The 15,963-nt window shown below is 47.1% G+C and overlaps 1 protein-coding gene and 1 long non-coding RNA gene across 4 annotated transcripts in view; one reads left to right on the top strand and one right to left on the bottom strand.

Moving 5' to 3' along the window:
* Window positions 1-6,733: 6,733 nt before the first annotated feature.
* Window positions 6,734-15,963, top strand: part of ATP2B4 (ATPase plasma membrane Ca2+ transporting 4) — an 84,866-nt gene continuing 75,636 nt past the window's right edge. For 2 of the 3 annotated variants that reach the window (XM_039881865.1, XM_039881864.1), the window contains exon 1: window positions 6,735-7,159. The gene's annotated coding sequence lies outside the window, so the exon portion shown is untranslated. Of the gene's footprint in view, window positions 7,160-15,963 lie in introns of all 3 variants that reach the window. The other variant, XM_039881868.1, reaches the window with a different exon arrangement.
* LOC120617986 (uncharacterized) lies at window positions 7,535-9,373 on the bottom strand. The gene is made up of 2 exons (XR_005657120.1): window positions 9,198-9,373; window positions 7,535-8,328 (listed from the first exon to the last, which is right to left on the bottom strand). It is a non-coding gene; the product is annotated as an uncharacterized LOC120617986 (long non-coding RNA).

The following is a 15,963-nucleotide window of genomic DNA, read 5'->3' as shown; positions in this document are numbered from 1 at the left end:
TGCCTCCATATCTTCGCTATTGTAAATAATGCTGCGATGAACATATGGATATGCATGTCCCTTCAAAGTGGTATTTTGGATTCTTCAGATAAATAACCAGAAGTAAGATTACTGGGTCCTTCTTTGTCTTGTTATAGCCTTTGCTCTAAAGTCTACTTTGTCTGGTATAAGTATTGCTACCCCAGATTTTTTTTCATTGTTTCCATTTTCATGAAATATCTTTTTCCATCCCTTTACTTTCAATCTGCGTGTGTCTTTTGATCAAAGTGAATCTCTTGTAGGCAGCATATGTAAGGGTCTTGTTTTCAAAAACTATTTTTAAATGGCACTAATTTGCTGTACATTGAAATAAATGAGAAGCAAATATTTTGTTAGAAAAACAAATCATGAACAAAACTTGAGTTTAAGAAAAAAAAACTAGTTAATGAGTTCAAAGTGAAATTAAAACCAAACTACTGCAGTTTCCAAAATAATTGAACCAGAGTGAAATTGGAACAGCAAGCTATGCTCCCTAGTAAATCAAACTGGTCCTGCATATCATCAAAGGACCTAGGGCTAAAAATGCTTCCAGTCTCACCTCCTCTGGGTCTGCTTTCCCACATCAGATTCTGTACTCCACCTACCAGTGCGCCCCAGATGACACTGACATGCAAAGTCACAAGGAATGCAAAGATGAGGATGAGACAACTCCTTCCTGCAGGAGCGTACAGCCCAGCACACAGGGTTTTCCCATGGAATCAAACTCTTACTGCCCAGTTCAGATGCCTTCTCTCCTTAACCCCCTCTGACAGGAGGCCTGCCTGAGATGGAAGAGTAGAACGGAACTCGGCACTCCTTCTAAACCTCATTATCGTCAGAATCAGAGCATGAAACCAACAACACGACAAAACACCAAAAATCCAACAAACCAAAGTTGAGCCAAAAAGACTTCTGTGGTGACAGACCAGTGATCCTCTGAGACCACTCCTCCAAGACAGCAGAGAAAGCATCCTTTGATTTAATTATGCATCGCACCCTTGCAGATTCTGACATGCTTTCTAATGACCTTAGTAAAGGCTGTCCATCCAGTCCTCTCCACAGAAATCGCAGGAAGTGAGAAAAATGAAATTGTTGCTTGTTGAGTATAGATGACCACCCACACTCAGCAAGGGTGTGAGCCAGAAACTAAGCCTCCTGTGGAGGGCCCAGCAAGGTTCCTACAGTGGAAAAATTGCTGGTTTTGCTGCTGCTATTGCTGCCAAGACAGCTGCTTCAATCTGTTTATCTCTCATACTAATTAAGCTAGAACCATCCATCCTTATCTTCCTTGGACCCTCCCAGCTGAAGTCACTATTGTCTTCTAGGAGCACAGTCCTCCCTATCTAGTTTCTAAAGCAAAGACTTCAGAGTTAGTTGTTTGACTATTTATGAGCTTGTCTGGGAGGGTGAACCATGGCTAACTAGTTGTAGCCTTCTTGTATCTCCTATCATCTTGCTGAGCCAATTCCATGGGTTTCTGCCTTGATATCTCCGTCTAACACTTTTACCCCCAGCCCCTTAACTGGCACTCTTGTGGACCAGCTTGCAGCTAAATTAGTTTCCCAAGCTCAGTCTTCCTAGAACCAGCTTCCACTTCATCGGTAGCTTTGCCCTGAGTTATGTTTAAGAACAGACAAAGGTCATGAGGGTAGATGTTGCTTGGATAAATGTCTCTTGCCCACACTGCCTTCAGCCATCACCAGGCCTGCTCTGTAGAGGAATGACAAATGAGACACTTGGAAAAATGTCAAAGTCCAGCTGGAGTTCCATCGACTATAAAAAGCCTTCTTCAAAAGCTCCAGCCCATCTCCAGCTTCCCTTTCACTACAGTCATTGGATTTTTCATCCAGCTTTAGACTTAGTCGCACACTTTGTTTTGTTGTCTCTTTTTTTTTAATGTGTCTCCACAACTATATAGAGGCTTCTAAAAGACAGGGACTGTGTCATATGTTAAGGTAAGAATGTCTAAACCTGTAGGAAAATTTTATGTATTAGGGTTTATTTGAGCCAAACAGAGGACATGCCTAGAAGCAAGATCTCAACAGCCAAAACCAAACAAACAAACAAAAACAAACAAACAAACAAAAGAATGCTTCCCAATGGGACAGTTTGCAGTTTCTTTAATACAAAAGAAATTAAGGCGGGAACATCAGGAAGATTATATGAAGGTGGCAGAAAGCACGGCAAGGAAATCTCTATGATTGGATTAGAGGGTAGTGAACAACACTATGTTCTCTCCTGAGGGTGGTTACCTCTCCAAGGGATCTAAAAAGACAGCTTTTCAAGGGTTTATTAACCTAGATGCACAAAAACAATGAACAGGGCTTGCATAAGGCAAAGATAATCTTTTACTAGGGAAGTTACAGGCCTGAGGCGTGATTACCCACCATGACCTGCCCAGTTAGGAATTTATGATCAGATCACCCTCTAAGGTTACTTTCAGTTAAGATCATTACATAGCGCATTTTTCATCCACACATATATAACTATAAAATTTCCCCGCATTGCCCTGGGCCCAGATTTTCCCTGCCTGCCACCTAGGTTCCCTATCTGTCACCCTACACACAGCTGCCACAGCCAGCTCACTAACCACAGACCTGATGAAGCCACTCCGGACCCTCAAGAGTTCAGTCCCAATCTATCTGTCCAGGCTTTACTCTGTTTTTCTCCCTCCGCACCTTCAATCATGTCATTATTCTCACTGTTCCACCCCCATCCAAAACAGTTTAAAGTTTACTCTTCGAGATTTTCCATGTATCTCCAAATATCATCCCCTTTTTAAAGCCTTCTAACATTCCTGTCAGAAGGAGTCATTCCTGGAATTTCCATGGATGTATTTTCATATTTCATCTTTTAACATGTACTACCAAGTAGTACATAGTAAGCACTCAATAAATATGTTTAAAGGAATAACTATAACACCTTCTATTGTGGTTATTTATGCTATGAGTGTATCTTTTTCTTTCACTAAACTATAAGTTTTATTATCTTTGTCTACCTTACTTGGGCCCAGTGGATGCTGAAACAGTAGACATTCAAGAAATGTGTACTGAATTGAATAGTGGGTATTCAGCAATGAATAAAGTTCACTGACATGAGTGAACCCAAATGGTAGGTAACAGCTCAAAGAGCTTCTATATTGCTTTCTATATTTCTATATTCCTTAGGACATACGACAAAAAAACAAAAAACAAAAAACAAAAAAAACAACCAACAATCTAGCGTATGCATGCATACATAATGAGTCACGTAACTAACTCATTGCAGGAACAGCAAGAGTACCGTAGGATATGGCGTACAGTTAACTTGAATGCTGCCAGGACTCTCTTCAGTTTTCTTCTCTGCCTCTCTCTGAATGTAAGCTTTACTCTTTCCTACTGGCAGGCTTCTTCCATGAGGCAGGGAATATGGCCCCTGATATTTCCTGAGCCGCATTCCTCAGTGTCCACTGCTAGAGGGACTTTGGTCTTAAGTTTAAAAATCCCTGGAAAGGATGTAACTGGGGTGGAACCGCTAATAAAATGACAGTTCCCTTCTTAACAGTGAGGAGAAAGGCCATCTTAAAGCACTGGTTCCAGGTGTGGGTAGGCAGTTGCTGTTCTAGACAGACTGGGCAGAGATGCAGTTTGCATTCAAAGGAAGTGGGGAGAAACGGCAAGGGTGCTTTGGGAAACTCAAGGTGGAGCGCTCAAGAGGCCAAAGGAACATATTCTGTCCAACACTGAAGGGAGAGACAAGGCTGACTGCATTTTCTTCAGGCAAGAGATGGGGTGGAGACAGGGTCCACAGTGATGAAAGCCATGCCAAGACTGACCTGCTCTGAGGAGGCCATGACACCCAGCTAGGAGGAGCTAGTCTAGAGCTAAAGAAGCAGGGAAGCTGTGAAGTCAAGAAGGCAGGTGGGTTAAGAAGGGAAAAGGGGCTATGAAGCCCCTGGGGCAGCCAGCCCCTGGCAACAGCCCAACCAGGAATTTTGGCGGTGGACGAAGTGCCCTACCTCTTGCCATGGTAGGGAGAAAGGGCACAACTCTACTTTCCCACATTCAGCAGTTATTTTTATGGGGAGATTTATTTTTATCCATTTAGACCTCAAGCCTGCTGCTAGAAGAAGCAAGGCACTGAGGCTTCTGGGTTTCCTGAAAACACAGGCTTCAATGGTGAACTCAGCTATAGAGATCAGGCTGTGGCCGCCCCTGGAGTCACCTTGATGTACCTATCTCATCCTTCTCTCCTGTCTTTATGGTGGCTGGGAGTTGAAATGGGGTAGGGGATGCATCTCTTCTCATCCCACAACCCCAACAAGGGATGGGGGAGCAGTGTGCTTTGAGAGAAGAGAAGACCTACCTTCAGGTTCCCACAGAAGTCATACTCCTGGCCTGCCCTGAATCCCAGCCAGCCAGAGGTGGGGCAGACATCAGAGCCTCTTTTGGCAGTACCTCCCCTGCAGAACCCACCTCCCCGGAACCCAAGGAGTTTGCGGAGTGGATCTTGCCTTTAAATACTAACCAGGCATCATTTCCAGGTCCACATGCCAGCCAGCCAAAGCAGACTTCTCCTTTAATGGGACCACACATCTGGCCTAAATTGTTACTCCCAGAAGACAAGTTTACCAAACTGTGTGGGCAATGCCTCCCCACACAGCCACTACAGACAAGCTGAAAATATACTTTAATACATTTAAAGCACCATGTCAAAGACTGGCTTTTTCATGATAAAGATGCAACTGACACTCATTGGGCTTAAAATGTCAAATTGTTACAATCCGGCAGGGAGCCTGACAAGCCATTAAATCTGAAGCCCTGTCCAGTTGATTCCTTTCCACTCATCTCTATTTTCTCCAACAATGATCTGGGCTCCTGAAGCTGACATTTTGGTAGGATCTTCCAAATTCTAACGAGGTACCAGCTCTACCCCTGCCATCAGTTCTTCCACTGAAATGCCCTGGAAAGCGGGGTAGGAGAAACCAGAGAAGTTTGGAGAGGGACAGAGAGTGAATGAGAAAAAAAAAATCTCACCTTTGGTGTTCACCTACTGTAAGGAGGGTGAGACCCTCAATCCCTAGGAAGAAAGAACTACCGGGAACTGCCTGGAAAACAATCCACGAATGGTTTCCACAGAGGGTGGCCTTAAACTCCCCTCCCCAGCCCTGCTACCTTCCATCAGCTGGACTGGGCTGGAGAGAAGAGACACAAGGACAGGCAGGGGCTTATTTTGGACTCCATTCCCAAGATAGATGGCAGCAGGCAATCTCTAGCATCACATCGGAGAACTCCGAGTTCTGAGTCCAGCCCAACCACTCTAAAAAAGTTACTTCACTTTTGTCTGTTTACTTTCCCCTAGCTCAGAAATAGAATGTGGATGAGTTGTTGAGAAATAGTAGGATAGGAAAATAAAGAGAGGAAAGAAAGGACCCAGATGTTAGGAAATTGGCAAAGGTGCTTATGCGCAGGGGAGATCCAGAGCCCAGGATCTAATTCATGATTCTGTTTCTCAGCGTGCATGTGGTTCTTCATCTTGGGGCAAAGGACAACCCTTGTGTGAAGTGTCCGGTTAGGATGGGAGGATCAAAGAGGCCTCTTCCCAAACCTGTGAAGTTGTGGTGGGTCACCTTTACAGCATAGTTTACAACTCTAACCTGCCTCCATAAGCACATGTATATGCTTCTGTGTGCTGAGGTGGGTGGGTGTGGGAATAGCTCAGTCAATGAAGACATGGTGTGTGAACCAGTTATGGTACATGTTTGTACTTGAAAGCCACAAGGTTCTAGACAAAATCTATGGGTGGCACTGTTGCACAATGTGCTAGGTATGTGGCTGCAGGGGTGTGATTAACAATTTATAGGCTGTGTATAAGTGTGCATGGTGTCTGAGTGTGAGCAAATTAAAGTGGAAATGTGTGCCAGAGTATGATACAAGTGCAGGAGCCCTGGCGTCCAGCTGATTTGGCCTTGCATCCTAGCTCTGTTATTAACCTTGGGCAAGTCACTGATCCTAAATTTCCTCAACTCTGAAATGAAGATAATAAGAAGTAACTATCCAGATTGCCATGAACATTAGAAAGGAAACTATATACAAAGCTTTAGTGACAGCCCACACACAGTAGGACTCAAAAGTAGGCAGCTCTTATGCACTGTGGATGGGCCTCTGTGGGGTACAGAGGCAAGAGGGAGCAAAAGGTGACCCTGGACTGTGTGTGTGAAGTCTTGATGAGGTCTGTGTACTAAGGTGTGTGTATAAGAAAAGCTGGGTATGTGTATGTGTACCCCAAGTGGTTCCTTCTCCTTCTCCAGTGAGCCCCCTATTCAGACAGACAGGCCTGAGGGTGAGAGTGGATGGTACAAGTTGCCACAGACGACTTGGGTTTCTGGGTCCTGGGTGTAAGTGAGCAAGAGGTTGAGAGGCCCATAAGACCTGCAGGAAGCCAACTGCCTGCAGAAGCTTCCTTTTTTCCCTCCACCCAGCAACGGTTGAATACCGCCACCCACATCCACTCCCCACCTCCACCCCTACCCTACTTTCCTTTCAACAAGTGAGAGCAAGGGTGTGGAAGAAACCGGAGAGAAGAAAGGATTCCTCCTCCTCCCTTTCCCCATTCCCCCTTAAGAGCCAGGAAGCCGCAGCAGAGCGCAATCGGGCCACCTTAACAGAGGAGTGCTAGTCTGGCCTCTCGCCAAGTCCCACCTCCCTTCCAGCTTTCGCTCCTCCCCTTTCTCCTCCCGCACTGCTGGGGAGAGCTGTTGAGCTAGAGTCTGGCGGACTTGGCTGGAGCTGTTGCCATGACAAGCATTTTCTTAAGAAAGCTCTGCTGTTGAGACCATTCAGAGCTGGGGGTTGAGAGGGGAGGCACGAACTTCCTGGAGAAGCATCCTTACGAAGAAAGCAAGACCGGGACACCCGCCCGGCAGCCCTGCATTATTTTCTTCCAGGAACCTGAAAGGTCCTTCTCATTGGGAGGGCCGGGGGGAGGAGACCCGGCCCACTCCCCGGCGGTGGCTGGAAAGGCGAGAGAGCAAAGGCAGCATCTCTAAAGTGGCTGCCACACTGGGGAGACCCGTGGGTGGTCACCCCCACCCTACCCTGTCCATGGAAACCTGGACGGAGAGTCCTGCTTGGAGAAGGCTGGATCTTTGCTAGAAAGAGAGGTAGGCTCGGACAGAATGAATTGCCTCGGGATTTGCAAACTTTCTTCTCAATGGCTTCTAAAAGTCCCTGAATTTCCTCTTCCTGGCATATTTCTTGCGACTGGGTTTGGGGGTGTGTGTGTGCGTGTGCACAGATTTGTCAAATACTGTATTTCTTGCCTAGACTCAGATCTGAGAAACCATATAATCAGACAAGTGACTTCTCCTTTCCCTAGTTTTTGTCATTCCTGGGCCATGGGGGTAGGGGCTTTGGGCTGTCTTTTTCACACCCAAATTGAGCTTTTGAGAAAAGCATTTCTTCCCTCCCCCGCCCCACCCTCGTCCGTCCCTGCCCTCCCCCACCCCCTTGGCTTGGGAATGAGACTCCAAGTGGAAAACTGTTGCAAAAATATTTTCCGTGTCTGTTCCCTTTCTCGAAAGCCCCAAAGAGAGAGATGGGGGTGGGGGGAAGCGGAGCAGGAAATCTTCAACGAGGAGTGGCTGCAGTGGGAACTGGGAGAAGGGCTCACTGGGGGTGCGTGAAGTAGGAGCTAGGAGAAGTTGGGGGGGTGAGGAAAGAGAGTGCACAAATTCGATTTCTTTGGCTTTGTAGAAAAACCTCAGCAGTTTCTCTCTGCCACTTACAAAACATCCTCAGACTTTCACGTCTATAATTAGCTGTGGAAAAAGCTGGGAGTTCCCTGTACCACTGTTGTCTGTGTGTGCGGAGCTTGGAGAACCAACTGTATGAGTGTCCCTGAGGGCACCGCCCCATGTAGCTCTGGTCCCAAAGGGAAGAAGGAGTGAAGTTGGAAAGTTTGCAGTTTCCAAGCTGTTGACTCTGAGGCTGGTGAGTGTCTGTCGGTGGAGGCTGGTTGCAGGCATCCTTGGGAGAGTCTTTCAGTGGCCTGGGGCTGAAGAGGTAGAAATTAAGGCTGGATTGTCCCTCCTGCCCTCCGTTCACACACATGCTCACTCACAAACTTGGCTTGCTCTTGGGGCGGAGGAGGCTGGCTGGCATCCTCCCCTGGGAAAGTCCATCTCACTGAAGGATCCAGTGCTCTTCTTCAGCTGGGTGTGGAGGATGCAGGAGGGGCCAGCCACATCCTGGGAGAGAGTGGGCACCTCCCTCCTGGGCATTCCTGTTGGACTTACAATAACTTGCAGAAGCAAAGTCGGCGCCAGCTGGCCTGGTAGGGGGAATGTCAGATGAAAAAATAGTCAGACCCTCAACTGACGCCGCGGGGTGGGAGTGGGGAGTAAATCCCATTCTACAGCTCCACATCCTTCCCTGAGTGGCAATTCTCCCCCTCTTAAGATCCTACCCTCCCTCCGCGAGCCCCTCCCCAGAGCTGCTCCGTCTGGCCTTCCCATGTGGAGGTCCCTCTCCAGCCCCCTCACCTCTGGGCCCTCTTTACATGGAAGAAGGGAAGAGACCAGTGTCCTCCTAGGCTGGGACAGGCCATGGAGAGGAGCCTAGGGGTCAGGAGGGACGGGGTAGGGGAAAGTTTAAGAGGAGGAGAGCAGAAAGAGGTGGCGGCTCTGGCGTTCCCTTGATGGCTCAGGGTGGTGGCCCTGGACCTGAAGCTGACACATCTGTAGGGGTTAGGCCAGGGGGAGAGGAAGCACCTGCCCTCTGCCCTAGCTAGTTTGGTTGGAGAAGCGGTAAAAGCCAGGGCTTAGAAACTGGAAAGAAGGAAGGAAATGACTTGGAGGAGCAAATGGGGGCCGGAGAAGCAACAGGAACCAGTTTTTATTTTGGGATGTCGGATGGTTGACCTGATTGCACCCCAAGGCTAGACGGTTCTTCCCTCCCTCACTGTTATCGTCGAGCAAGGAATGAGGCCTCCTCAGTGGGCTAGGGGACCCAAGATAGGATCCTGCCCTGTTCTGTAAGAAGGGGAGGGGGAGAACCCGCGTCTGCACAAGGGCGCCATCCCCCTGCCACCATCTTGCCGAGGTACACCCCGTAAATCACGCTGCTCCCCGCCCACCCCCACCCCTACCCCCGCGCCCTTCCTTTTGGGGGCGCATAATCCGACCGATTCCTGCAGCCCACCTTCCTATTTTCGGTGTTGTGACTGGAGATAGATTCTGGTTAGCGCGCACCGAGGCTCTTGCTCCGGTGGCCTTGAGCTGTGGGGTCGGTAGCAGCGAGACTGGATCCGGACCGCAGCGAACCCGGGGCCCCTCCCTTGGCGGCTCTGCGCTCGCGCGCGCCGCCTTTTCACCTCGAGCCTCGGCTCCTCCCCCGGCTCTGCCTTGACCTGAGCGCTGGGTGCAGAAGGTGCTCTGAGCTGAGGAGAGACCCTCAGTCCTTTCCCCTTCCAGTGTCCACTTCCGAGTCCCGGGCTGAATTCAAGGTCAAGTCGAAGGAGCACAGCTCTCTTAACCTCTGAGATTACCCGCCCCTAGCACAGTGACTGAGACGTTAAAAGGCGCTTGGTCAATGTTTGTTGGAAGAAGGAAGCGGTATTTTGCGCGGGGAAGCCTGGAAATCAACATCTAGGCCGATGCTCCCACAGTGTAGAGGCAGTAGTGGCTGAGTGAGATTTGTCAGATTTCTGTGGTCTTTGGGTGTCAAAAGAAAGTCAAAATAGGAGGGCCCAGTGAGGGGCAGTAGAGCAGTTACGAGTTTGCCCAAGGCGTCCTGCTGGAAGAAGTACGGTGGTGTGGGGGAAGGTTGAAGTCCCCCGCTCACGGGTATTGAGGAGCCCTACTCTTCCCCACTCTCGCAGACTCTGGAGGGTCTTGACAGGAAGAAGAGCCCCTGACTGCCAGGCCCAGCACTGACCCAGCCTCTACCTGTCAGTAATTCAAGCATTCCACTAGAAACTGCCTCTTATTCAAGAATTTAGCCTCTCTCAGCAACCTCTTTTCTATTTTTTTTCTCATGGGCCCTTTTCTATTTTTTTCTATGCTCCTGGCCTTACACCCAGCACCCAAAGACATGGATAAGCCCTATACATCTAGGGCATTTCAGATCCACCAAGCTTTGGTGTGGGGAGAAGAAGGTCTTTGTTCTTGGTTTCCAGGGCCTTAAGAAACATGTTTGCCTTAAGTCGACCCAAGCATTTGATTTGACCTTGACGAGGGATGCTTTAGCCTAGGCATCACAGTCTTCCCTGGAGGAATTCTTCTCACTCTCTGACCTCTTTCCCTAAACCTACCCCTTAGACAGGACTCCCTTCTCATCACTTCCTGCTCCTCAGACATGCATAGGTTCCTTTCAACCCCACTTGATACTTGGTTGGGTAGGTGTGAGAAGGAGAGGAGGATGAGAGAGGCAAAACCTCTGGGCCACAAAGAAGTAGAACAGCTGGGCCCCCTCAAACTGGGATGGCATCCTTTTCCTGCCCCTTTTCCCTTTCTGTAGAACGGGTCATAGCAGTAAAGCAGGTCCTGGGGCTGGAGTCCAAGAGGCTTGTGTGGAATATTTTGTACACGGCTTCCTCTCCCAGCATCTCTCTTTGTCTCCTCTTTCCTCTTTCCTTTGTATGAGCCATTCTTGTTCCACTGACTTATTTCCTCTGCACATGTTAAAAATTTTCGACTTCTGCCTCCACTCTAAGCCAGTCCTCTGTGTTTAGTCTACATGAACATGGGCCGAAGAGGAAAACCAGGTACAATCTAGTAAGAACCACAGCCAAGAGCTCCCAGTCAGGGGAGGAGCTATGTGAGGCAATTTGTGTTAGCAGGGATAGTGGAGAGGCCAAAGGAGAGAAAAGGGAGGTGAGAACATAGGTATCACAGGTGAGGGTCCCCTGTTCTCTTTTGCCTCTGCTCACTCTAGTTACTCTCTGGCTAAAGTCTTCAGCCTCATCACTTCTCACTGCTCTGGTTTCCTGAGTAAAGTACAGAAATCTCTGAGACGATTCGGAAAGATGAACTGGGATGGAATCAGTGAGACCCCTTTGCTCTTGCCTTCCTGCCAGATCTCTAGGGCAGAGGGAGCTTTGGGTAGTGTGTTACTGGTGGGGAAGTTAAGGACTCTCGGGAAGGTCTGAGAAACTCTCAGCTCAGAACATCTCATAGCAAGATCTACTTAAATTGCAAAATCAATGCTGGAAGTACAAACTAGTACAACTCTAAGAGAAGAAGTTAGAAATATTTAACAAAAACAACATATGCATTTACCCAGCAGTCCTATTTCTTGATTTATCCAGAAAATGCATATTCACAAATACGAAAAGACATGTGCACAAGGTGATTCTCAGAGGCATATTTGTAATAGGAAAGGAAATCACTAGAAACTACCCAATGCCCATCCTTAATAGACCGGTTGAATGAACAAAAGTACATCCACATAAGGGAGTACTATGCAGCCAGAAACAATGAGTAGGAGCTCTATGAACTGATATGACGCCATTTCTAGGATATGTTATTAAATGAAAGAAGCAAGATGCAAAAGAGTGCATGTTGTATATATATCACCTTTGCATTGAGGAAGCAGGAGAAATAAGAATATTTTTTGTGGAGATATATACACACGTATACACAGAAGAAGGAAAAACCAGAAATTAATTAAGATGGTTACCTATAGGGGGCGAGTGGGAACAGGGTAGAAGAGATAAGAATGAGAGTGAAACTTTACTGATTATACCTTTCCAGACAGTTTTGATTTTTTAACCAGGTAAATATTTTATACATTCACAAATTAAATTAGATCCAAAAGAAAGAAAAAAGCAAAGCCTAAAGCTGACCACAACAGAAACGATGAGCCTAACTATATCAGTTTGATCACTGTACAAAGAAAAGAATTAATTCAAGTAATTTTTTAGTTTAATGCCTTGACTCTCTATCCTTAGTTGAATGTATATTCTAAGGCTAAAAAGAATTACAAAAATATCTTGAACTTTACTTTGTAGGTGTGTTATTATTGATCATGGTATTGGTGTCATAAATTGGAAACTTTTTAATTTTTTGTAGGGATCAAATGAGTAACTATGTTGACATTTCTGGAAATCAGGGTTTCACTATGGAAGAGAGACAGAAATATAGAATGGGGAAAGGTGAGGAAGAACCCTGTGATTCTCTATATATCTCTTAGGTCTGTCCACTGGAAGGGTCTAGAAGCAGTGCTAAACAGTAGCATTGAACACACCTCATGCCCGGGTTTTCATTTCTAAGTACCATTTCCCACTAAAATAAAATTTCTCCTTGGAGAAATGTCTGATACCGCTTCTGAGACTGGGAAACTACAAGCGAGTCATGTTCCGCCAGAAAGCTAGAGCATGCTCATGACAAAGGGACACAGGAGTTAGCTTAGAGGGGCTCCCATGGGGCAAATTTGGGACCCACTGTGCATCAAAAAGAATAATAGTGCTACAGTGTAAGACACGAAGAATAGATTCTATGAAAAGAATAGATTCTATGAATCTATTCTGACAATTAAAAGGCGGGCAGGGGAGGGGCGGAGGGGCGGGCAGGCGAACTCTTGACACATAAATACCAGTTAATGAAATGTGGAAGCGATGACAGAACTTTAAATTTACCAGCTTGCGGCCCCCAGTATAATAGTCGATTCAGGTTAAGCTTACTAATGGGTGCTAAAACCACTGGGTGAAAGGTCGGTCTCATTTTATCACCTCATGGATTGTTACTTATTCCTTATAAAAGGGATAAACCTGTCCCTACAGTGGAGAGAGTCGTCAGTGTCCCCCTGAACCAAGTAACCAGGCAGCCTTCGCAGGGCCGCCCAGCGTTAGCTCCTGCTGGTGTGCTCTAAGAATCCCAACCACATCACCTCTGCTCCTGTCAAAAATTTTGGTCCTGAATCTAATCATGAGGAGACAAAGGACAAATCTAGAATGTGAACCATTCTACACAACAGTTGAGACTTTAGAAGATTGGATGTCATAAAAACACATAAAAATTGTGTGCTGGAGAGAAGGGTGGGAACGCGGAAACTAGTCTAGATTTAAAGAAACTAAAAAGATATTGTAGCCAAATGAAATGCATAAACCTTAGTTAGATCTTGGGTTTAAAAAAAAAGGACACCCTAGGACAATTGGGAAATTTTCAATGTAGATATTAGGTGATATGTAATTATTGTTAATTTTTTAAGGCGTGATAATGCTAATGATGGTGGTTTTGTAGGAGAATATCCTTATTCTCAGAGATTATGCAAAAGTATTTAGGGTCAAAGTGTCTGCAAGTGATTTTCAAATGGTCCCGCAAAGAAAAAAAAATGTGCATATGTGTATAAATACATAAACACATCAAGAGAGGGTGTATAAAATGCTAACATTGGTGAACCTAAGTGAAGGGTCAGAGTCATTTATTGTACTATTTTTTTTGTCCAGTGTTTCAGGTTTGAGATTTTTTCTAATGCTAAATTGGGGAAAGAAGTCAAAGCCAGAAAGGACCCCTAGATTCCTGGACTCCTCACACTCACCTCCTAAACTCCTGAGCAGCTGAGCTCCCTGGTCCCTACCTGGTGCACACAAGGGCTCTCCTGACCTGCAACTTCCCTCAGGGAGTCTTCCTTCTCACCTTCACTGCTGTCAACACCAGGCTCTTCCTTCCAGGTGGGAAGCGGCTGGATACCATGGGTGGGCCAACTGGCCGACTCCTGCCCCATCCCACAACAGGTGGGAGCAAACTTTTCTCCTCAATGCCATGGGCCAGCTGAGGATGCTGAGGATGCTTAGGGCTTCCAGGATCACCCACCTACCTTTTGAGGTGGGGTCTGGCAAGGAATCCACCAACAGCCCAGATATACCCCTTCTGAATTCTATCATTAGGTGGTTCAGAGAGAACCTGGCTGTGCCTGCCCTGAGCTTTCAAGCCTGGGCTAAGAAAGGCCTTTTAGTGTCCCCCCAGCCCTGCCTTGGCAGGAACAGCATGCCAGCTGCACTGTCAGTGACCCAAATCACTATGCTGTCCACCCCCGCATTCCCAGCCTGGTCCTAGCTCTAGAGAGAGAGCAGATTTCTTTCTCTCTTCTCCCTGGAAACCCTGGGGCCTGCCCTAGTGTGACTCAGGCTCTTTTCATGTAGGAGACAGCCATTGATCCTTTAGTCAATTCCCCTCTGTCTTGCTAGGGAGTCTGAAAAAGTGGGAACCAAGAAGTTGGAAGGAAGTAGACAGGGAAGAATTTGTTCTCCTGTGCTGCCAGGACTGCCAAAGAGCACAAGACTGGGAGTCAGAAAACTGGTGATCTGGGCTGCTGTGAGACTTTGACCTAGGCAGGTGGTGTCTCTGGGCCTTCGTCTCCTCCACTGTAAAATGAAGAAAAGCTTGGACAAACAGGCATTTCTGATTCAAGACTCCTTTTTCCACAACCAAGCAAAACTCTCAAGGCCAAACCAAACTCTTTTTATCATACAGTTTAGTATAATGTAACAGCCTTTAGCTAAGTACCATCCTTCTATCCAGGATGACCAGAGGTAAGGAGACCTGAAAGGATCTGCCTTGTAGATAGCTACCCTTGAAGTTTTAGGGTAGAACATGTTCTAAGATTCCCCATCTCACTGGCCAGGAAGTTCAATTAAGAAGTACCTACTCTGCTCTGAGCTTCCAAGGCCATGACTCTGCAATGTCCTAAGCCAGAAACTGGGAAAGATTGGCTAGAGATAAAGAGAGCTAAGCCTTCAGGGAGTTTACTTTCTCCAAGGGAACATAATCCCCCAAAGAGTGACTAAGTCCAACCATATGAAATTGCCAATATGCAACCACTTTTGAGCAACAAGACAATATAGTTCGACCTAATATTTATATGATTAGGCATTAGAAATAAGGGACCACAGTCAATGCTGTGGGATAGAGAGATGAAGTTTTCATCTTATCTATGGGTTTGGTTTGGAGAAATTTGGGTAGAAGCACCAGCTGCTAGGCCAGTCTGCCTTCCCTCTCAATCCAGACTTTTGGCCCTGGAGGTAGACATGTTGGCCAAGTCCTTGTCCAGACTCTGGCTTTTCTGGTAACTGGCCAGGGCAGCTGCCTGTGGATAGAGAGAAGAATGCTGTCCATCTATAGTCCACTATTCCTGTGCCCTAAATGCCCTGCTTCATATCTTAGGAGCTGAGGATGGAGGAAACTAAGAAAGGTGGAAGTAGGAAATATCCACCCTATTTTTTTCCCTATCTAGTGGCAGACAAGAGCAGGGATACACACTTGAAGCCTCATCTGGCACAGAGATACATGACCTAGTGATGCTAGAAGCTAAATGGGGTATTAGTGGGAATGTGGAGACCAGAATTTGGCAAGGTTCACCTGGAAATTATCCTTGGAGGGGGTGATTGCCAAATAGGATATGAGTGAGAAGAAAGCACAGATTTGATGGAGAGGATGGGGGAGGAGGGTGGGTTGGGAGGAGCCGCTGCACCTGGCTGAGGACACTGAGCATCATGGAGAGTCAGATGCTCTGGCAGGTGAGGGAAGCTGTCTCCCCACCACCACCACCACTACCACCAACTCCCTGCTGGACTGCCTCCAGCCTTTGTCTGAGCCAGCACCAGTGTCATGGGCAGGATGGCATCTGGCCTCAGCAGCAGCTTACTGCCTATCTGCTCTCCTGGTGCTCACGGACCATTAGGATGATTTCTTGATGTTTTCTCCCCGCCATCTGTACCACAGCCTTCTTTATGGGGAACACTCCTATGGCATCTGTTAGGATACTAGGACAGGCACAGCTGTCATCCAAACTTCCAGGGGCTTTCTGACCTTGGTATAGGAGAGGTCAGTCGCCAGGCTTTGAGCTGGGAGGTAGCTCATTCTATTGAGCCAGAGCATTTGAAATGAACAGAGTTGGAGAAATGGTCCAGTTTCCCTCTCTCACACATGAGAAAACTGAAACCTAGAGACTTGCCCAAGGACAACAG

Source organism: Pteropus medius, unplaced genomic scaffold (genome assembly GCF_902729225.1).
Source record: "Pteropus medius unplaced genomic scaffold, Ma_sr-lr_union100, whole genome shotgun sequence".
Taxonomy (NCBI): domain Eukaryota; kingdom Metazoa; phylum Chordata; class Mammalia; order Chiroptera; family Pteropodidae; genus Pteropus; species Pteropus medius.
This window is presented reverse-complemented; position numbering and strand designations above follow the sequence as displayed.